Source organism: Rhineura floridana, chromosome 1, assembly GCF_030035675.1.
Source record: "Rhineura floridana isolate rRhiFlo1 chromosome 1, rRhiFlo1.hap2, whole genome shotgun sequence".
NCBI lineage: Eukaryota > Metazoa > Chordata > Lepidosauria > Squamata > Rhineuridae > Rhineura > Rhineura floridana.
In genome coordinates, this window is record NC_084480.1 from 192,218,347 (window position 1) to 192,241,484 (window position 23,138).

A 23,138-nucleotide genomic window follows, 5' to 3' on the forward strand; every position below is an offset into this window, starting at 1 on the left:
CTGTCTCTAGGCACCACCAGGGACTCCACCAGTCCGGACCACTCTCTCTTATGATTTCTCTCCCCGCTCTAGCACAGATCTCAACAGATCCCCCTGCTAGGCAACCACCAGTAACGTCCCAATACTAGTATTCCCAGAGACTCTGAATACTGGTATTGTTATTCTCTTCACCGCTGCCACCATTTGTTACAGTTCCCCTTCAGCCTTGGTCATTACCTTACCCTCCCTTCTGGTCTGTGAAACCCCAGCCAAGGATCAGGCCTTTGGTAAACCAAATTAAGTATTTATTACAGATAACAAAGCTAACAAGATTAACAAGATTTCTTCTTAAGGCACATAAGCATATGGTTTTACTCAATACTAATCCGAACTCCACCTCCCTCCTGGTAAACAACTCTCTAAACCCCACCAAGCAATCCACTCTTTCTCTTCTCCCCCCAGGTTCCACAATTCACCACCTCACATTCACCCAGATTTACCTGTCATCCTTTCATTTATACTGTCAGCCATTTTAAACATTCAGCCAATCATCAAGCATTCTATTGCCCATTCACTCCCCCTCCTCTTTCACTACTTACCATGTATACTCTAAACAACCAGCACTTACCATATATACACTAATATATAGGAACATCACAACAGGCAATAATTACAGAGTTTAGAATAAAGATTGATACCAGTAGAGACTCGTGAATAAATAACAATTATAATATTAATAATTCTCTGCAAAGTATATATGTATGTGTGTGTGTGTGTATACACACACACACACAGTACATATACATATATCGGAGACAATCAGATAAATGAAAAGATATCAGAGGAAAAAGGATTCAGATTGTTAATGACCACCACACTTAAAAATAAAAGGTAAAAAAGGGGATGATTCCATCCCTACCATGCTCCCATGCAAATGTGCCCCTGACTATGGAGCCCAGCAGTTGCATGTTCAGCATTAGTGAGAAGGGGCTCCCATGCAGGTATAGCTATATGTACATGGGGCTCCTCCATCCACTCAGATCCTGATTAGACATGTGTTGAGAACCTGTATAATTTTAGGGACCCTTTCTCACAAATCCCAAACATGTGGCTACAAGCGTGTGTAGTCTGCCACTGATTTAGTATAGGAGTGGATGTGGCCAGCAGGTGCATTCCACTACCCCTCATATATCCTTGAGGGATGAAGGATAACTGGATGAGAGGAAGGGAAGAGAAGGGAAGGGAACAGAAGAGACGAGAACATGGTGTGAAGTTACAGAGATAAGCTGAAGTTCATATCTTGATTTGAAATAGCCAGCCATATCTCCAAAGCAGTCTTCACCATCCTGGCTCCCTCCAGATATTTTGGCCTACAACTCACATCAGCCCCAGTCACCACAGCCTCAGACATGAATAAGATTGGAAAATAGAAAAGGGCCAGATTAAGCAAGGCCTGTTTTGTGTTCTCTTTTAGAAATCATCCAGTGAGCCACCTCAAGAGTCTTCGTGCCCTCGAAAAGTTATATGAAGTGATATGAAGTCAAACCATTATTTGACATGCACACATTTGTTTTTGTCCCTGTCACGACACCCCAGCTGTCCTAGGTTCTGTACAATGAAGGGAAAGGAGAACTTGGCCAAACAGAGCGTTACCCTCTAGTTGGCCTTCTCTTCCCATAAACCTTTTCACTGGCACCAGTTGAAATGTCCAGCCAAATAGCCTAAAATCCCCTTGTGTCTCTGTGAGAACACTTCTTGGTAGTGTGGGATTTGGCTTTGGTGTGGGGTGGATGTTAACAAGAGATGGATGAGAATTTCGATTCAGTTCGCATTTCAAACTGAATTTATCAAATTTGCACTTTCCAAAATAATATCAGAACTGAAACACAGCCATCCTTTGAAATTAGAACTTACTCAAATTTTGCTGTGCAGTTCACCAACCAACCAATGCTTCGCCCCCCCCCCCAAAAGCACATATTAGGGAAAACTGCATAAAAATGAAAATGAGATGCAAAAATGCATTATATTATAGCTTGCAAAAATGTGTCCATTAGTCAAAATTGCCTTTAAAAGTGTGTTTATTTGGAGGAATGCACACTAAAATGCTGGAGAATTTTAATGAGGAAAATCACAAATTGCTGCAGAAATGTGGAGAACTGGATTTAAGATTGGAAAAATGAGAAACTGAGAGGCCTGATATTGACAGATCTTTTTATCCCTAATATTAACACAGACCACAAAGGTTTTTCTTAGGATGTAAGAATGGTTACAAGCTCCCAAAGCAATTCCCCAAAATTCCCCTACAGCAGAACAAATGTAGGTTTAAAAGCACCTTATTATTTCCTCCCTTTACGACCCCTACCTGTTAAAGACTTACTTAGGTTTCCATTCTTCTCGCACCCTCCAGCTGGTATATGTTCCTTGTATTCTGAGATCCACCTTGATCTGCCTTTCTTTCATCTGGTTCCCCAATGTATGCTTGGGCTACATGAGTTCCTTACATTTCAATTCACAAGCCTCAAAGACATACAAGTGTCTTAACTGCCTATGTGCAATCAGTGCCTTCCTCACTGAATTTACCACCTCCCAGAGTGATCCCTGGGTAGGCACAAATTAACAAATTAACCTCTTGTTTCTGAAACTAACCTACACACATTTTTTAAAAAGGTTTTATTTATATACCAGTCCATTTCCCTTACAGTTACTCTCTGCTATCTGATGCTTTCTGCCACAAACATATAGCTGTAATGAAGAGGAGTTTACATTTGTGGAATTTTCAATGCAAAAGAAATTAAAGAAAAGGGAATTTGAGAGTGGTTTCTTAAATGCATGTTATGAATTAAGCCTTGTTCAGGCATTCATTTAGGTAGAAATAAACAGGAAGAGAGGGAGATCAGGTTTCTTTCCACTAGCCCCGCCCCTCACCTCCAACCACTCAAGTGCCCCAGTGCAATGAATCTATGCAACATATCCATATTGTGAAGAATGAAGGGTATGGGTAGGCTCCATTATGGGCAATCTTTATGCTCCATTCATTTCAAGGCAGAATTCATGCATGGGGGTGTTGTCAGATAGCACCACTGCACCTTCCTTTTTTGCCCCCACACTATTATCATGGCTCAGAACATTGTATCTGAAAATGTTGTTAGCAAGGGCTAACCAATTAGGACAGGATGCATTTTGCAGGTCGCTCTGTTAAAGAGAATGTCCCAGCCCTCAATATACTGGCCTGGGATAGCGTGGGAAGCCAAAATGGAGGTGACTTGGTGCTCTCTGGCAATGTAGGGGTGTACACATAAAGTATAGGTTGAGTTGAAATGGGATGCTTAAATACAGGGAGTGGGGGACAGTAAATGTGACCCTCATACGTGTGTCCATTTCTACCTTACTGAATGCCTGATCAGGACTATGGTGTATGATGCATTTCCCCAGTATAGCGTACACTATTGAGGGAAGATAGCAGGAGCTGAATGTGGATGGACTAACCATCTTGAAGCTTGCATTGCACATCTATGTCTGCATTATTCAGTTCAAAATGGTGCTTCTGTGACCTCTGGTATATCTGCAACAAAGTTGATTCAGTCATGGTGGAGGGAGGGGGGCAAACATGTGTTACAATTGTCTCATGGGACTTCAGCAACACACTATGCACACGAGGGATTGCTCATTTCAAGTTGTCCTATGTAAAAAAAATATCCATGGATTTGGAAAGATTAAAGGAAGAAGGGAGGAGGCCCTTGTGGGGTTCTTTCAACCAAGTGATCCCCATGCACATTCTGAGATGGTCAGGTTGGGTGAGTAACTGTATAACATACCCCCTCAATATCTCAAATAGGACATCTAATATGGGGAATAACTCCTGAACACATCAGTTGCATTTTAACAGTGCAACATATTATAAATCAGTGTAGCTATTACCCTTTTTTTTTTGCCTGGGCCAACCTTTTGGGGGGTGTTTGCCAGAAATGGGCATGGCCAAAAGTGAGTGTGGCCATCTCTCTCTTTCTCTCTCTTACACACACCTATGCATACTCTTATCTGCACATACAGATTTATACAAACCCCCCTCCTCAGCTGATCCCACCCCAATAGTATGTTAAATTATGTTTTCTTGTTGCCACTGCCAGCAAAGTCTAAGGGGGTCAGAAAAACGATCAGATGTTGGAAATTTAGTTGCAAATGTATTCATAAAGAGATCAAATTTCTGCTGCACTTCCATGTACTGGAGGATTTTCTACACACTTTTAAATAACTCTCACATAGAAATCCCTATATGTAAGCTATGTACATCAAACCCGACTATCAAGAAAAGGGTTGGATAATGTCAAAAATAGCAGAAGGAAATGCACTCTTATCCCCTGTATGGCATACAGAGTGTGGTCCCCAGGAATACCAAAGTTGGCCCCCTCTATTCCAAACTAAACTTTGATTCATGGTATTTCTTCCGGATGCATAGAATTTTTACTATATGCTTCTTCTTGTCATTTAAGTTAAATTTTGAATACTTATTCTTCTCTAACCTTTGATCATGAATTAGTTAATTATGCTTCTGCACAACTAGCTTCTTTGAAGAAATGTCTGCTTACCTCAGAAAATGCATAATCCTTTTTTGAAACATATGCCTTCCAGATACTACTTCTTTTGCTTTGATATGCGACATCGTGTCTAACTAGTTTCTACTCAAACTTTCTGCTGTGTTGTATTTCTAGGGACAGAAATAAAACTACAATCAGTTTTACAACAGGTGCTTCTACCTCACTCAGTCTTGAGTAGAGCTCCATGTCTCATCATGCTTCCAGTGATGTAACTGGAAACACAATGACCCCACAATTCCCTTGTGACCCCCCATTTCCCCCCTCCCTTTCTCACAGAAAGCTTACCTGTCAATGAAAAAGGCTACTACTGTAGCCTTGTTTAGGCTTAAGAATGCTGAAACAATAGCGCGCTGGGTTTCAAGATCAAGTGGTAAAGACCTCAGATCCCCAAATAACTACATTAGCCTGGGGTTTGGGTGCCCAAAATGCTGCTACAGTGGTCCAGGGCCTAATGAAGGCCACAGAAGTAATCATTCTCATCAATGCAATGTCACATTGACTGGCTTGCTGCAGTTCACTCAGTGTGTGGTGCCTTGTATTTTGTATGATGTTAAGTCACTATGACAGCTTGCTCACCTCCATATGTTTTGGCCTACAATGGCTATGATGACTGGGGCTGATGGGAGTTGAGGTCAAAAACATTAGGCTGAGGAAGGCTATAGTTAAGGATGGACAAATATGTCTCTTTCTCATTGTTTCCATTCTTAAATTCAGTTCTCATAAAAATTTCTCTGCATTGTTGCATTAATTTCTTCTACTACGTATATTTTATATGCAATCTTGCCTACTATGCACATTTTTGCAAAGCAATTTCCCCTAATATAGTGCAGTTTTGTATGTTATTTTCATTTACATATGCACCTATATGAACACTTTACTATGGCATATGCATTTTTGTACACATTACTTGGCTGGAGAACTGCAAAGCAAAATTCAGAGAAGTGTGAATTTCAAAGGATAAGTGTGTTTCAGTGTGCACGTTGTTTCAGAAAATGTGAATTTGGTAAGTTCACCTTCAAATGTGAACTGAATCAAATATCTCCTTGTGCTTCACCTTGGGGTAATTGTAGAATCTCAGAGTCCCTGGCACAGTTAGCCAGTTCTTCTACTTAAACCAGATGGCTCAGTGTGTTTTTGTATTGATTTCAGGAAAGTCAATGCAGATTCCTCTTACCCTGTCCTCTAAAGAAAAAATTGCCTTCACCACACCCAAGGGTTTGTACCAATTCACCTTCATGCCCTTCAGCTTACATGGAATGGCAGCTACCTTTCATAGGCTCATGGACATGGTATTACAATCTGTCTGGCAGCTGCCTACATTGACAATATTATTATCTAGTTTGTCTTGGGAAGATCACCTAACATGTTTATGGAGAGTGCTGGCATTTCTGAGGTAGGCTGGCTTGACTACTAATGCAGCCAAGTGCCACGTTGCTCAATTGTCTGTTCAGTATTTGGGCTTCATTATCAGACAAGGACAGATTTGCCCAGTCCCTGAGAAAGGGGATACCCTATTGCAGTAGTGATGCCCACAAACCAATAAATTTCTGGGACTGGCCAGTTATTATAAGTGGTTTATCCCCTCTTTTGTGACACTTGCTGCCCACCTCACAGATATTGTGAAGAAGAACCAACCCTGAGCGATCCAGTGGTCTCTAGAGGCCCAGTGGACTTTCTAGGTCCTGAAGGACAGTCTCTGTCAAGCTCCTGTCCTTCAGAATCCATATTTCTCCTGACCTTTTCAGGTCCATACTATTGCTTCCAATGTGGGTCTGGGAACAGTCCTGTCCCAAAGAGATGGTTATGCTGAACATCCTATCTTATATCTAAGTCACAAGCTAACTCCAAGGGAGCAGAAATACTCTACCATAGAACAGGAGGCCTTGGCAGTAAAATGGACTGACATTGCCCTGTGACACTATCTCTGGATTTCTCCATTCAAGAATGGAGCATGCCACTCTCCAGTGGCTGTCTCAAATGAAAGATACGAATCCACGACTTACTCAGTGGTACCTCGCTTTACAGCCATACTAGTTCACAGCTGTATATCACCATGGGGCTCAACATGTTAATTCTGATTTTTTTTTCTTGACAGGGTCCATCGGGCACCACTTCTCTGAGTGATCCCCTCTTGGTGGGGGAGGTCTGTGAAGATCCACATGGGATCGCCTTGGGACAAAGGGCCCTTACCAGGATGGCCTCTTGAAGAAGGCCCCAATTCACTTCTATAGGGATCAGATCAGCCTCTCCATCAGCCAGGCCAAAGCTGGGTGGGCCAAGGGGCAGCTGAGAATGCCTGAGGCTAATGAGCTGCTGAGCATAAATATCTCAGGGCTAGCAGCCAGGGATGAGGGTTTGGTAGAGAGGAAGCTGAGGTATGAGGAGCTGCTATCACTAGGGTCTCCTGGAGAGTCTTCCTCTGCTAACTAGGAGATACAGAGAGCTTGGGGAAGAGGCTGCCATGACTACCCAAACCCTCTTGGGCAAGGGGTGCTGTGCCTAGATCCATCCTGCCAAGGACCCTGGAAACAGATGGAACTTGGAGTTTCTATAGCGGCTATCACTAGTGAGGAACCTGGAAAAGGGCAAGTACAGACAGAAGGCCTTGAAAAGGACTTATTGTTGTGACTCCGGGTGTGGGGATTGAGTCTCATAGTGCCAGGGAGAAGGGAGTGAGAATTTGTAGCAAGGACTAAACCTATAATAAAGTGAAACTTAATGACACTCTGGTTATTTGTTGTGGTGATTGGGACTCAGGTTTGGGCCTAATTCCCATGGAACAAGGTGCTTTCAGTGTGCCCATTCCCCAGGAGAAGCTCACGCTCCCTCATCCCTAGCTATCATCCAAAACATCTGGAACTGGTGAAAGGTACAGTATGTCATGTAAAGGGAACATAGTTCACACACACTAAACCCACATAGAATAGTCAAAGTAGATGCCTCTAATTCAGAGCATTAGGTAGTCATTAAATGCTTTAAAAGCATGGAGTGTGGTCATCTCAGTCTTTCCTTTTTTTAATTTACAGCCCATGTTATACACAAATTTCAGAGCTTGGAAAAGTTACTTTTTTGAACTACAACTCCCATCAGCCCAATCCAGTGGTCATGCTGGCTGGGGCTGATGGGAGTTGTAGTTCAAAAAAGTAACTTTTCCAAGCTCTGACAAATTTGTATGCTCGCATGCATACATGTTATACCTTTAATGGACCTTTTGTGCTGTGGCACCTTGGAATTTCCTGCCCTTAAATATTAGACAGATGCCATCTTTTTTGTGCCTATTGAACACCTTCAACAAGCCTTTTAGGTAGAGGCCTTATCCCAATCTGCATCTGTGCTGGATTGCTTTTTAAGATGTTTTTACAGTTGTTTTATTAAAGATGTTTTTAAGATGTTTTGCTGTGTGTTTTCAAGTCTTTTGTTTTTAAGATGTTTTAAAGTGCTTTTAGTGGCCACCCTGGGCGCCTTCTAGGAGGAAGGATGGGATATAAATTTAATAAATAAAAAAATTAGTTTTCATAATGTTGAATTATTATGTATTCATCTTCATGCAATATCTAGGGCAGTTATGTCACCTTTTGATTTATCTAAAAACCCATCCCTTTAAGATTCCCTAAAAAGATAATAAATTCATATGTGCCTCAGAGGATAACATTACTAATGCATGACTGCACCTCAACACTCAATACAGAATATATTGCCACATACTTATTAAAGTGCAGTTGGCAGCATGCTCACTGAGCATCAGTGAACATGGCTGAGACACATCAACATTATCTTCTTCCTGAAAGACACCTAAGAAGGGCTAGGTTTTGTTTCTAAGTTTCCCTAAGGGAAATATATCCTCTTTCTCCTAACCTTTATTGATTTCATTCAGAATGTCCTTTTAACTGTGTGGTATGTGATTGCTGAAAATCCAGATTATATAAAAGTAGAGTAGAAATTAACACAAATCATGAGGGTTGACTCAAGAGTTCTCAGGGTACTCTGAGACTGTCTCTAATTTGGGGTGGGATTCACTCATATAACAGCAACTTAGATTGTGCAAAGTTAATTTGATGCTCTTGCACAACATACTCGCATCCTCCTCAAATTAGGACTTTTTGCAATAAGAAAAGTAATGGGGAAATGCATTGGAAAGCGGGGATACCACTTGCCTGATGCAGCATTGCATAAGTTTCATCCAAACCATTCAGAATGAATGCTCACTAAAAGCGAATATCTAACCTTCCCATAAACTTTGTGCAAACAACTCAGGATGAATGCTCAATAAGCAGGTTGCCTGGGAACCATCTTTGTGCCCCAGAACAGTGAACATGTTTGCTTTCAACAGCCATTTTAATTAAATTGGGCATTCAATTTACAAATCCACAAATCTATGCAAATCAATACATCTTGTTTTGCAGGAATTCAAATATATATATGGAGTTCCTCTGGTTACCATCACGAGTTGCCCCACCACAGATTTAGTGAACAGCACATGTAATACCTTGAAAGGTCTAAAATGATCATATACATTCTGACAAACATATACATTCATGACTCAAGTTTAAGAATTAAGAAACTGTGGGGTTGTTATGACAATATTGTCTGAATTCATGGGTAAAACAAGGCAGACAATTTCATTGAGCATACAAAAGCATAATGTAAAGAGGAAAGACACCTAACAAACAATGGGACCACCTAGGTGAAGGTCATGAGATCCTTTGACCTAAAAAGGATAAGGGATCAATCACTCCAAAACAGGCATTTGCAGTAATATTTCTCAGGAGAAAAGAGTCTTATCAGTAAGCACATCTGGTAGAGCCAGACCCTTACATGAAATTTAAAAGTTTTATTTTGTACACTTGTCCCTCTCAATGTACATTTTCCTCAATGCAATTCAGAATTACATTTATGATAAGGAATTTGTAGAGTTCAATAGCACCTTCTCAGGGCTCTCACAACTTCCTGGATATTTCACATTGCACAATAGGAACACCACAAAGTAGGATGATTGGACCAAGGAAGAGTAATATCTCTATCTAGCTGAAGGTTACGCAGAGGTCAGTGTGGCCTTCCAGATGTTGTTGGGCTACTTAACAATTGTTCATAAATTACAGAATTAAATATGTGACATGAAATTAAATTATAAACGTTTAAATTGTGAAGTGTCTTGTCTGTTTTCCTACAGAAACACCCATCTATTCTTTTCAGTGTTGATGACAGCTGCTGACTTTGGAACAGTGATAAAACTATCATTTTTGGTTCATTAAAGGCAAATTATTATTAAACTGAATCATCACTGGCTTTTATTTATGAGATGGTGCCAAGCTATACATAATGATTTCTGGAGGGTTACAAACCTGACAGTGTGCTGGTTGATCACTTGCATTAAAAATGACCCAGAGTTCTGTAGAAGAAACTCTTGTAGATTTCCATTGTATTGTTAAGTAGCAGTAGTAATTCAAAATAAATTCATTAAAAGCTGATTCAGACATGCAAGCAGTTCTGGTTTGACTCTCTCATGTGACTGTACCACTTCAAAATGCATATGGAGGACAACTTGTTTGAAAGTACCCCCTGAAAAAATATGGCTCTGAACCAGTGATGGGGAACCTGTGCTTTCCACATATGGTTGGACCATCTGGAGGGCCACAGGTTCCCCATTTCTGCTCTATGTGGAAAGTTTAAATCCCAGGGAGTATCAAGGCCAGGACCCCAAAGGTCAGCTGCTGGAGCAGTTGAGTTAGCTTGAGCTGAAGGCTAGAAATGCAGCAGGCGGAAAGCCTAATATTTATATCAGTCCTGGGCAATTGAGAGGCTTCATTTTACCTGCCAATTGCATCTGACATTGTTTTTGTGGGGTGTCTGGACCCAGGTATGTATGTGGGATAAGGAGGAAGGGGAAGCTGTTACCTGTGCCTCTGCAGGAATACCAGTACAATTTTCATCAGGCAAAAAAAATAAGGCAAAACAATTGCTGCATACCCAAAGGGCAGGAACTTGCTGGGATGCCTGTCATGTGAGTGGCTGCAGCTACCACAAAACTCCCATGACTTTCCAGGTTCCCAAGCTGCAGACGGATTCTTTCTGGAATCATTTATCACAGAAATGAGCACTAAATCTCTGTTGCACTAGATTTCCAAAACTAGCACTTATGTTGTGTGAAAGATCAAATAAAATGTGCAAATTATCAGGTAAGAAATTGTCGGAATAACAGAATAAAGTGCAGTGTGAACGTAGCCTAGGATACCCAGAGACAGAACCCATCAAGGGATGATGCCCTTCCACACTCTCCATTGCCTGCATGTCAGCTAAGGATGCTTGAGGAACATGATCAGTTTGTATTCTGATACAAACTGACTTGATCCATACATTCTAGATCAGTGTGCATGCAGGCCAGTGCAAACTTCTCCTTCAGATGTCACATTTCTGTAAATTGTGGTGGGGGCTAACTTATGTTATAAGATGGTTTAAGGGCTTCCTTTCAAAAATGTTTCCTTTGTTGCCTTACAGGTAATAGCTGTTCAAATCAGCTGGAAAGCCCAGCTGGCCCTATGGCTGGTGCATGGGTAGGGTTGCCATATTCCAGTTCCACAAATCCGGGTAGGTTAATTTGCATATTATGCAAATTATTTGCATATTATTTGCATATTATGCAAATATTTGCATATTAATATTTGGATTGTCCAGTTGTTTTGTTTTTGTGCCTAGGAATTACCACCAAAAACTGGGGAAAGATGTGAGAAATCTTTTTTTTTTAAGCAACATTTTCAGCCTTAAATGCCTAGACTCTAGTTTCCAACACTATGGAGTATTTATTGATTGATTAAGAGAATTTATATCCTGCCCTTTTGCTGTTAAAAACAGAGCTCAGCACAGCTTACAAATATAGTAAAAACAATAAAAATACACAATCAATATAAAAACATAATAAAAACACAAAATAGCAACAAACATAAAGTAAGTCAGGGCAGCAGCACGGTTAACCATAACATATACAATATATTTCAGAGATGTGGTGGGTGGAGAAAAACAAGCCAAAATGTTAGGAAAAGGAGTCTTTCACACCACATGCTCAGTTCTAAATACTGTTGCAGCAAGTTTTACAAGTTCCTCCAGTATTCCACTGGTGCAGGCACTCAGACATTCAAAGTATCTGTATGTTTCTTAGGTTTATAAAAGCAGAGCTTTGCTTAACTCAAAATTTCTCAACCACATCTACACAGGTTCCACCTCCATACTCAAAATGAAACTGGGCCTGGAAGTGTGCAACAACCCCACACATACCTTGCTAATTAGATTACCAATGCCAGGATGTCTGTCTTATCGACTACTCTCCTGCTCCCTGGGCATCATGAAAGACCCAGTCCTGGGCTCAGAAAGAAAATAAATATCTGGTCCTCTTCAAATTATTGAGAAGCCTCTTGTTTTAATTGAAATAATAATTATAAATTCTTGTTCTTATCACTAATGGGAGTTAATTATCTTGCATATGCTGCTGTTGCTTCTATGGCTGTAACGGAGTGAGGTTAAAGATAAGTGAAATGCAAATAGGAAAAAAAAACACAGAAGGCAGTAACACTTTCCTAAATGTAATACCATACCAACCACAACAAGATTCCTATGAGTAAGGCAAAAAACGAAGCATCTCACAACCAGTCAGGATTCCTAACCAAAAACCAAAAATATGATAAATGAAGAAATATGTATATAAGCATGATGTGACGCCCTTCCCTGGCTCTCCCTGTCAGGTTCCTACCTGCTCGTGGTTACTGCCTGTCTCTAGGCACCACCAGGGACTCCACCAGTCCGGACTGTCCTTTCTTATGGTTTCTCTCCCCGCTCTAGCACAGATCTCAACAGATCCCCCTGCTAGGCAACCACCAGTAACGTCCCAATACTAGTATTCTCAGAGACTCTGAATACTGGTATTCTCTTCACCGCTGCCACCATTTGTTACAGTTCCCCTTCAGCCTTGGTCATTACCTTACCCTCCCTTCTGGTCTGTGAAACCCCAGCCAAGGATCAGGCCTTTGGTAAACCAAATTAAGTATTTATTACAGATAACAAAGCTAACAAGATTAACAAGATTTCTTCTTAAGGCACATAAGCATATGGTTTTACTCAATACTAATCCGAACTCCACCTCCCTCCTGGCAAACAACTCTCTAAACCCCACCAACCAACCCACTCAGTTCTCTTCTCCCCCCCGATTCCACTCTCACTCTTCCTTTTATACATTCAGCCATTTTTAACACTCAGCCAATCATCTCGCATTCTACTGCCCATTCACTCCCCCTCCTCTTTCACTCCACTTACCATGTATCTTCTAAAACAACAACACTTACCATATATACATTAATATAGGAACATCACACATGACTATCAAATATATTTATTATTTACACAAACTGTAAAGATATTTATAGTGCAATCCTAAGTTTATTTATTCAGAAGCAAGTCCCAGCGTATTCAGTGGGGCTTACTCAAACAGGGACAGAACTGCAACCTCAAGTGATAAGCAACTTCATTCACACAACCCAAAATTCTGAATCATGCCACTTTACGCTGTTTTGCAACTGTTTATACTTGTTTTATGGTCATTGGATTTTAAATGGCTTTATTTCTTGTTGTGAGCTGCCTTGGTTTCCAACCCTACCTCACAGGGGTGTTGGAAAGACTCCATACACGCACACACACACACAGCAGATGTATAAATACATACAGACCATATAATAGTTTATTGTCAAACCAGTTGGTCATTGCAGAAAAATCAGTATTAGTTTTTTAAAAATCTGTATTACTTTCCTACAGAATAAAAACTGTAATACCTAAGTAAGCCCTGCCTACTTGCTTTAAAATTGCACTGGAGACAGAAAGAGTTAGAACACAAACATAATTCTTTTTTACATTCACTCCAAAGTCCCATTGATTTTCAGCACATTCATAACCATGTCTACTCAAAGTAAGTCCTATTGAATTAAATGGGATTTACTTTGGGCATATGGGATTAGCATTGCTTTTACAAAAAGCAAGTATTGGGAAGGTTTTCAAAACACTGCCCAAGCTCTGACTCCTGCACACAAGAGAGAAAAAAACTGAAATGTATATACTTACCCAATTTATGAGATTTTCAGATAAACGGGGGGGGGGGTTGAAACCACCATTTTGTTTTCTAGACACTGCCTGAGGTCAATGAAACTGAAACACAATCCCTGATTGGCTGCAATGCTGAATGGGCAGGGTTCAAGCTACAAAGTGCTATAGTACAGTACTGTTTAAAGAAAGATTTAACAGTCGAGGGGGGTGGCTGACGTTTTTATGTATATCTCGAGAACCAGACCACCTAGAAACTTAATTTTTTTTAAATTAAAGCTGAGAATCCGGGCCACGTAAGGGGCTAGCCGGGCGCTGGGTGGCATGCATAGAATCCGGGTAAAACCCGGCTATCCGGGCAATATGGCAACCCTATGCATGGGTGTTTAAAATGGGACTACCAAAATGGGAGTGATGTGATGTGATGATGTGCTATCTCTTCAAGTGACATTTTAAGGGAAAAAAAGATGTCTGCCCCTGTGGTCCAATGTGATGGGGCACATTCTTATCTCTCATCACCCTCAAGGGCATTTGCAGCAGCAATTTTGAATGCCTGTCTTCTGGTTGTAGTGGTTTGGAGCAGCTATTACCTATAAAGCAAGAAGGGAAAAGCTTTTAATAGGTAGCCCTGGGATCATCTTGCAACAGGGTAAGTCAGTTAGCCAATGTGGTGCCCTCCAGATGCTGATGGATTACAACTTCCATCAGTCCCAGCCAGCGTTACCAATAGCCAGGGAACATGAGAGTTGTCATCTAATAACACCCATAGTGCAACACATTGGCTGCCCCTGATGTAAGCACATATTGCCTGTCATTAATGTGCTGCCAAATTTTGATGCTGTTAGGATGCTGGGAGTTGCTTTGTTGAATTTTTTTATGAATTGCATGTGGTTGTGTGTGAATATGTTTGTTATAATATATTTTATGTATATTATAATGTATTTTATGTATTTGATGAATTGCATACGGGTTGTGTGTGAATGTGTTTATATTATAATGTAGCAGCCCTGGGCTCCTACTGGGAGAGAGGGTGCGATATAAATCTAATAAATACATACATACATAAATAAATGCTATGTATGTCTATAATTTAAATAAATTGTAAGTTGCCTGAAGATCTTTTGGGTAGCAAGTGATTAACACGTTTGGATAATGATGATCATTTTTGTGTGGTTATTTTTTAAAAAGAAAAATAAATACTAAATGTTCAATAGGATGGAATGGGTTTAATAATGAATATGGGATAGATTCACTAATAGGCAAAAAAACTTGCAGTTTGAGAACATACCTATAGCCAACAGATATTTCTATCAAACTTTAAAATGCTGGGAAAATGGGCAGATATAGTGAATGCACCAGGGGAGCAGGAGACCTGACCTCCTCTCTGAGGTATAGTACTGCCCTACAAATTTGTCAAAACACAAACACCATTTATGGTCTTTCACAGTCCAATCCACTTCCTGTGTCACATGGAAGAATTTGATAACAGGTGCCTCTGCTCAGAGTATGGTATCATATGCGTATCTTAAATTATTAATATTTGTCCCTCCAATTTTCACGCCTCCTTCATCTTGGTTCAGTCCCGCTTTCCATATGATATGTTCTGTGTATAGATAGTGTTCCCTTAATGCACTTAGTTTTATTTAAAAAAGATTCCTTTCCATGTTACTGATAATGTGTATTTTGAAGGGACAAGCCACAATTCACACACGATACACTTTATGACTGATACTATATGTGCCTATTTTGTGAACCGATTTCTCAGTACCAAAACTATCATATGTAATCTCCATCAGAATTGGACTCCCCAGCAGCCAGAAGATTCTAAGCTTGTACTATTGGGGGAGAGAGATGTGAGTTTCCAGAAGCAGACAGTTTTCTTTTGTCTCCATGATTCATACCATAATTGTTTTTGTGGCAGATTACTGAGGAAATGTGAAAAGCTAAGCTATCTGGGGAAATGGAGGCATACAAAGGGAATAGGCTTTATTTATTAAAAATATAAATAAAATGGAACAGTTGGTTCTAAAAATGAAGTCAGGAAATTACTATCTGTTTTGTGGTAACCAGAATGAATTAAAGTCAATATTACACAGAGGACAAGGCTCTGCAGAGAATAATGAGAATGCAAAGAATGCTTAAAAATAGTGCTCAGTGGGTGCCTTGACCTTACGGTACTTCATGAAGTCAAGAGAATTAGAAGGTCAAACTTCAACAGCTTCATGCCCATTCAGGTATAAAGAACAGCTACAGCTTCAGTTACAGGATTTGGCACATTTTCTTATATTATCTTGTTTCACTCTTTTTGGCAAACCTGTTTTGGAGTTGCCTTTCCACAGTCTGCATAGGTCAAACATAAGGTATATAATGGGGACTGGGTGGAAATAGAGACAGTCTGAAAATGAATTTTCTTTCTTATTGAGTGACCATTCATTTTTGGCGGTGAAATTTAAGGTACATTTGGTGGATCCCATTCACGTGAAACATCTAGAAGAATTTCAAAAGATGTTAAAATAATTTTCACAACATTTTCCAGAGCAGTTTGGCAGAGGTCTAAAAGCTGTCACTGAGTTTTGCTTGTAGTGAAATCCAAGATGAATGGTGATGGCCCTTCACAAGCAAAAATAGATATTTCTAAGAATGTATTTTTTTTACATTCTTAGAAATTTCTTAGATATTTCTAAGAATGTAAAGAGAGCCAGTGTGGTGTAGTGGTTTGAGTGTTGGACTACGGCCTGGAGACCAGAGTCCGAATCCCCACACAGTCATGAAGCTCACTGGGTGACCTTGGGCCAGTCACTGCCTCTCACCCTCAGAGGAAGGCAATGAGAAACTCCCTCTGAATACCATTTACCATGAAAACCCTATTCATAGGGTCACCATAAGTCAGAATCGACTTAATGGCAGTCCATTTCCATTTTCAAGAATGTAAAAAGAGATTTCAGGAAGTTCAGAGAATGTGTATACATCTCTACTTTGGAATGTAGTAGCACATTGTATTTAATATGTGATTGCCATTTGATTGACAATGATATGGCACAGCACCTAGACCCACATTTGAAAACATCTACCAATGTGACAACAAGTTTTACGCTTTCTCTGACATTTGCTACTCATTGTTGGTACTAGTAAGGAAGGTTTCCAAACTCTGTGTGAAAGCATACTACCATGCTGAAATGCGCTTTGAACATGTTGGAGGCATCTATCACTCTAGGCCTAGTTAGGGAAGCTGTGTGCAACACTGACTGACTGCCCACCACCACCGTACTGCAAATATACAGGAAATGACATCAGCCTGAGGAAGCTACTGAAAATGCTCTCGAACTTCCTTATGTAGCCTATGTTGTAGTTATTTTTATTTAAATATATTTTATTGTTTAAGAAGTAACATAACAAAGTATCAAAATGTATACCCTTCCCCAATAGGAGTTAGCAATACATATCTTTAAAATTCTACATTTCATTATTTGAGCATATATTATCATGATAATCATACCCTTTTAGCTACACTTGGCAGTTGGTCATACATTTCATGTTCAATAGAATAATCCATAAATTTCCACTATGTGGTATTAAAAGACTGTGGATTAATTTTTCCATGTAGGAGACATAAATTATATGTGATTTTCTTTCTAACACTGCCATATTCCAAATATTTTAAAACCAGACTGAAGTGTATAGCCAATCCAAGTTCTTCTACCTCTGTGTTGTTGTTCGTCTTGCCACCATTGATAACATTGAAGTTAACTCTTAAATCCAAATTAGGCCCCTGGTATAGTTGACAGATGTGGGAGAATCCCAGAAGTGTAACTGGTCACAAATACCCCCTTTTTAGGGAAGGTGATTGAGAGGGATGTGGCACAGCAATTGCAAGTACTCTTGGATGGAACAGATTATCTTGACCCATTCCAGTCTGGGTTCAGGCCAGGTTATAGGACTGAATCGGCCTTGGCTACCCTGATAGATGACATTTATCGGAAGAAGGACAGGGGGAGTGTGATCCTGTTATTTTACTTGATCTCTCTGTGACTTTTGATACCATTGACTGTGGTATCCTTCTGGGCCAACTTGGTGAGATGGGTATCAGAGGCACTGTTTTACAGTGGTTCCGATCCTACCACCAGGATCATTTTCAAATAATAGCATTGGGTGATTGTCTTTCGGTCCCCTGGCAGTAGTATTGTGGGGTGCCGCAGAGTACCATCTTGCCCCCCATGCTGTTTAACATCTATATGAAGCCTTTGGAGTGTCATCAAGAGATTTGGGGTGAGGTGTCAGCAGTACACTGACAATATCCAGCTCTATTTCTCTGTAACATCTGAATCGGGACAGGCCTTGCAATACCTGGACCATTGCCTGGACTCAGTGGTGGACTGGATGAGAGCCAATAAACTGAGTCTGAATCCTAGCAAGAACGAGGTGCTGTGGGCTGGTGGTTCCGAAGTTCGGATAATTGGTTAGTTGCCTGCTTTGGATGGAGTCATGCTACCTCTGAAAGAGTAGGTCCATAGAGTAGGAGTGCTCCTGGACCCATCTTTGTTGCTAGAGGGCCAGGTGACTTCAGTGGCTAGGAGTGCCTTTTACTAGCTTCAGATGGTAAGACAGCTGCGGCCATTTCTGGACCGGGGTAGCTGACCACTGTTGTCCATGCACTGGTACCCTCCAGATGGGATTACTGCAATGTGCTCTATGTGGGGCTGCCCCTGAGGTTAGTCTGGAAGTTGCAGCTGGTGCAAAATGCGGTGGCAAGGCTGCTCACTTGGGCAGGGTATCGCCAACATGTAACGGCACTGCTGAAAAAATTGCACTAGCTACCTATTAGCTACCAGGCAAAGTTCAAGATGCTGGTTTTGGTGTACAAAGCCCTATACAGCTTGGGACCAGCATACCTGAAAGGCCATCTTACCCCTTATATACCCAGTTGATCACTGCGCTCTGCAAGTGAAGGCCTTCTGCAGATACCATCTTATCAAGAGGTCCATTCCACACAACACAGGAAGAGGACCTTTAGTGTAGCGGCATCTACCTTTTGGAATTTTCTCCCCTTAAATATTAGACAGGCGCTATCTCTGTTATCTTTTTGGGGCCTACTGAAGAACTTCCTCTTTCAACAAGCCTTTTAAGTAGAGACCTTATCCCAGTCTGCTTCTGTGTTGGAATTGCTTTTTAATATGTTTTTAACGTTTTTTTTTTTTAAAAAGATATTTTAAAAGTTGTTTTGTTTTAATGTTTTAAAGGATTTTTTGTTGTAATATATTTTAAAGTCTGTTTTTATGATGTTTTAGAGTGCTTTTAGTGCTTTTGTTTGCTGCCTTGGGCTCCTACTGGGAGGAAGGATGAGATATTATTATTATTATTATTATTATTTTATTTATTAGATTTATATTAGATATAAATCTAATAAATAAATAAAATAAATACAAATGTGTAGGCAAAATTGCATACAAAAATGTGCATATTAGATGTTCACTAAAATGCTGACACATTTTGTGAGGACTCAAAAAATATTGCAGACTGATGTGGCAGTGTGTTGATCTGGCCTGAAACCAGAATAGATTCTTCCATCCCTTGGAGTTGATAAAGAATATGTACAGTATGTATGAACCTTCTTTAATGTAAAAGTGAAGCAGGCCTCCAATTTATTGCATTGTATTCCATGTATCAACAGACTGGGAAACTCTGAAATAAGGCCTTTTTACACTACCCCCAAAGGGCAGAAGCAGGGCTCCTATATGACCTAATCACGAAAAACCTCTCTTATCTTGCTCATACATACTCAACCCCAGGTTGAAATAATATCACAGTACTTTAAAAAACAAAACAACCTGCAGGTTAAGTGGAATATTGAACTAAGCAAAGCATAGTAGTGGCATACAGTCTGAGTGGTTGGCAAAAAGCCAATGTGCCCACCAGTATCTCCTATGAAAGTAAATATCCCTTGAGATATTTTTTGCTCTTCCTGCTTAGTTCCTGTTTGCACTGGTTTGGTATCTCCTACCTTGAATACACACTCTTAAACATGCAGACATTTCATTAGATGCCAGGATCGAGCACCAACCCTCCCTGAACTGAGGAGAGGAGCAAAGAGCTTCTCCCTGTGAGCAAGTGTGGCGGTGGTTGATATAGGTGCTTTTTTTCATTGATTGGGGGGCACCCCAGCACCATTTTATGGTCTTGTCTCTTTTTCTGATCTTTTAGATGTGGCAAGAATTTTGTGACTAGTGTCCAGAGCACTTTTTCAAAATTCCAAATCTGATCACTGGCCCAAAACAGTTGGTGACCCCAGGGGTAGTGTGCAAAATAACTGTAGTGTAGTAATAATAATAATAAAAAAATAAAAATTTATTTTTAGGCCGCCTATCTGGCCGAATGAACGGCCACTCTAGGCGGCGTACATAATTAAAAATACAACATATAATACAGTTTTAACATATAAAACAATTATAATCTACCAACCTACATCTATACACTGTAAACTAAAACTATCTAGGAGACCTGTATGCCCGCTGAAACAACCAAGTTTTCAATCCTTGGCGAAAACCTACCAGGGAGGGGGCATGGCGAAGGTCGTATGGCAGAGAGTTCCAGAGGGTGGGGGCCACAACTGAGAATGCTCTCTCAGAAAGATAGGCTTTCTGAATAACAGAATTATTACATACCCGACAATAACATACATAGAAACATAGGAAGCTGTCTTGTACTGAGTATAATCAATGGTCCATCTATCTTAGTATTGCTTACACTGACTGGCAGCAGACTGGGGACCATATATTAAATATAGCATTATATATTTAGGATAAAACTTTAGCCAGATAGCAAAGAGTTTCCCCCCAAAATACCTTTCAGATGCTCAGTATTTCTTATTCATTGCAGCTTTAGTGTGGTTTTTGGTGAGATTAGGATGCAGCTGATGAGAAGGGATTGTTTCCTAAAACACAAAAATTGAAACAAATATGGCTCTAAGTCTGTTGATCATTTAATTTCTCTGTGAGACATAGTAACTTATTACTGAGTATGCCAAAACTGTGATATAAAAAGATTAAATGTCAGCTCTTACAATCTAATGACCAATGCAGATTAATCAATATGTTTGGATTTACACTGATTTTTGCCTCATTGATTTCTGTGGTACCAAATCTGCTTAAAATGCAAGTACTTTCGGTTTAATAGGGCTTGGGCTACCCATTAGTCACATTTCCTAAAACAATGATGACAGTTGCTGATGATGGGTGGGGGAAGAGAGAAGGAAGGAAGGACGGCCTGCAAAACTGGATTCTTGAGCAGCTGCATTGGTGTCAGTAAGTGCTTAACAGGATGTTTTCAAATATTTATAAAGATTTAGCACTGGACTTAAAGGATTTGGAATTGTTAAGCCCCAGTTGGAAGCCCTAAATCCTAAATATGGGTGTGAAGAAAGACCAAGATCCAATTAAAATTTTTTTTTAAGTGTTCAAACTAAGGGTAAAGATGGTGGTGGGGAGAATTGTCATTATAGTGTTGAATGTGCGGTATATTATTAACACAAGTTTCAAAGATTCTAATACAGTTAGTAAATAAGTTGCTTTCTGCTTTCTGTCTCTGAATGCTTTGTCTTTTCCTAATCACTCTACTGCAATATGTTTAATCACAAGTGGAGTTTTCATTATTAGTGGAACATTCATGGCAGCTTCAGGGTTTGTTTGGTTTTTTTGGGGGGGGGAGGGAAAGAGGTGCTTAGGCAGGATTGGCTGCCAGAAAGGGGGATGCTGCAGACCTGGTCTTCTGGTGCATCTGAACTAACCTGACATCTCCCATTCCGGGGCATGGCAGTGGTAGAGCATCTGCTTTGCATGCAGAAGGTAAACCCCTGGTATCTCTGGGTAAAGATGGGAGAGATGCCTGCCTGAAACCCTGGAGAACCACTGCCAGTCAGTGTAGACAATTCTGAACTAGAAGGACCAGTGGTGAGACTTAGTGTAAGGTAGCTTCCTATATTCTTCCTAACCCTGCTGCAGAGAGACTGGGTCCATGGCATCATCCCTTCTTGATGGCCACTTGTGTGCTTGGGTGAGTTCCCCTTAGGACCCACATTTTTGAGAGGGCCCACCTCCTCTTCACCATTTTCATCACTGCCCTTTTCCCTTAAACCAAATCTGTACAAACTGCCCAGAGGGAGAATCCCAGGGAAGTGGAGAGGATGCTGCTATATCCCCTCACTCTTGTCACTGCTTAAACATTTGGAGAGAGTAGACGAACAGACAGGGGGAGCAAGGATGAGGAACATCAGGGCCATGAGGGTTTGTGACCTCAGAAATTCAGTTTAGTTGCATTTAAAGGCAAATCTACCTAGTTAGCACTCCCCAAAACAATGCAGTGATTTGAAATGCAGTCACCTTTCAAAGTGTGCACTTCTAATTTTGCAGTGCAGTTCTCCAACCACATAATGTGCATAAAAATGCATACAGTAGGGTATGCATAAAAATGTCTATAATAGTGAAAATGACATACATCAATATCATTGTATTAGGGAAAATTGCTTGCAAAGGAGGATGGGTACTTTGCAAGGGCCCAGAACAGGAGATAGCATGTCTTTCTTCTGACCCATTGTTCACCTCTGCTGGATTCCTAATAGCTGGCCACCCAGGACCAGGGGTGGAGGACAGATATTGTTCCAGTTGAAACACTGTAACAAGGTCAGCATTTTACTTTTCTCACTTAAGTATGCACTTAAATGAGAGAAAGTAAAGGAGTGCACTTTGGGATACCATCAAGAATCAAAGCTGGTCATATCTATGAAGCCGAACCTCTCCATCTACATAACCCTACCCTGTGTTTTGTCATACTAGAATGCAAGTGGACCTTTGGAACTACCTTTTATATATCTTTCTTTATGACTGGACGTAGTATTCTGTTACAAAACTTCCATGTACTAGGGGAAAACATGGAAAGTGTTTTTCAAAACATGAATATGTGGCTAAACTTAATGTGGGTAGTTCACATTTGCTGAACTCGATAGAAGGGATTGTTGATCTAATTCCCAATAACAATTAAAATTTATTTTTAAAAAGATGAGGATAGTACCAATTGCTTTTCAGCCATGCAGAGACTGAGGGATGATACAAAATGAAAAATTCTGCTCTTATGTACTGACTGATCTAGTGTTAATCTGGCTTTGAGAGTGGTTTGGCATTCAAAATACATGTTTAGTAGATCTAATAAAGTTAGGTTGATTAAACACAAATCATTCCAGGATCTATGATTTGTTAAAAGTTATATCTTGCCCTGCTTTTCAGACAAGATTGGCTCTCAAAGTGGCTCAGAATTGCCATCCATACAAATGCACAATATAATTAAAGATTTGATTGTTTGTGTGCATATGACAGTATCTTCTGACCACCTGAAAACTGGTGACACTCTCTAGGTTCTAGGGTCTTTATTCCAGAAAGTGGGTACAGAAGGAGCTGCAGGTGCACTTACTAGATACTTGATGGTGAAAATACCAACTAT

General features: G+C 40.3%; 1 long non-coding RNA gene across 1 annotated transcript in view; it reads right to left on the bottom strand.

Moving 5' to 3' along the window:
- The window catches only part of LOC133390902 (uncharacterized), a 368,591-nt gene that overhangs the window by 139,449 nt on the left and 206,004 nt on the right, over positions 1-23,138 (bottom strand). The window contains exon 2 of the long non-coding RNA XR_009764488.1: positions 20,492-20,580. This is a non-coding gene — a long non-coding RNA (uncharacterized LOC133390902). The remainder of the gene's footprint in view (positions 1-20,491; positions 20,581-23,138) is intronic.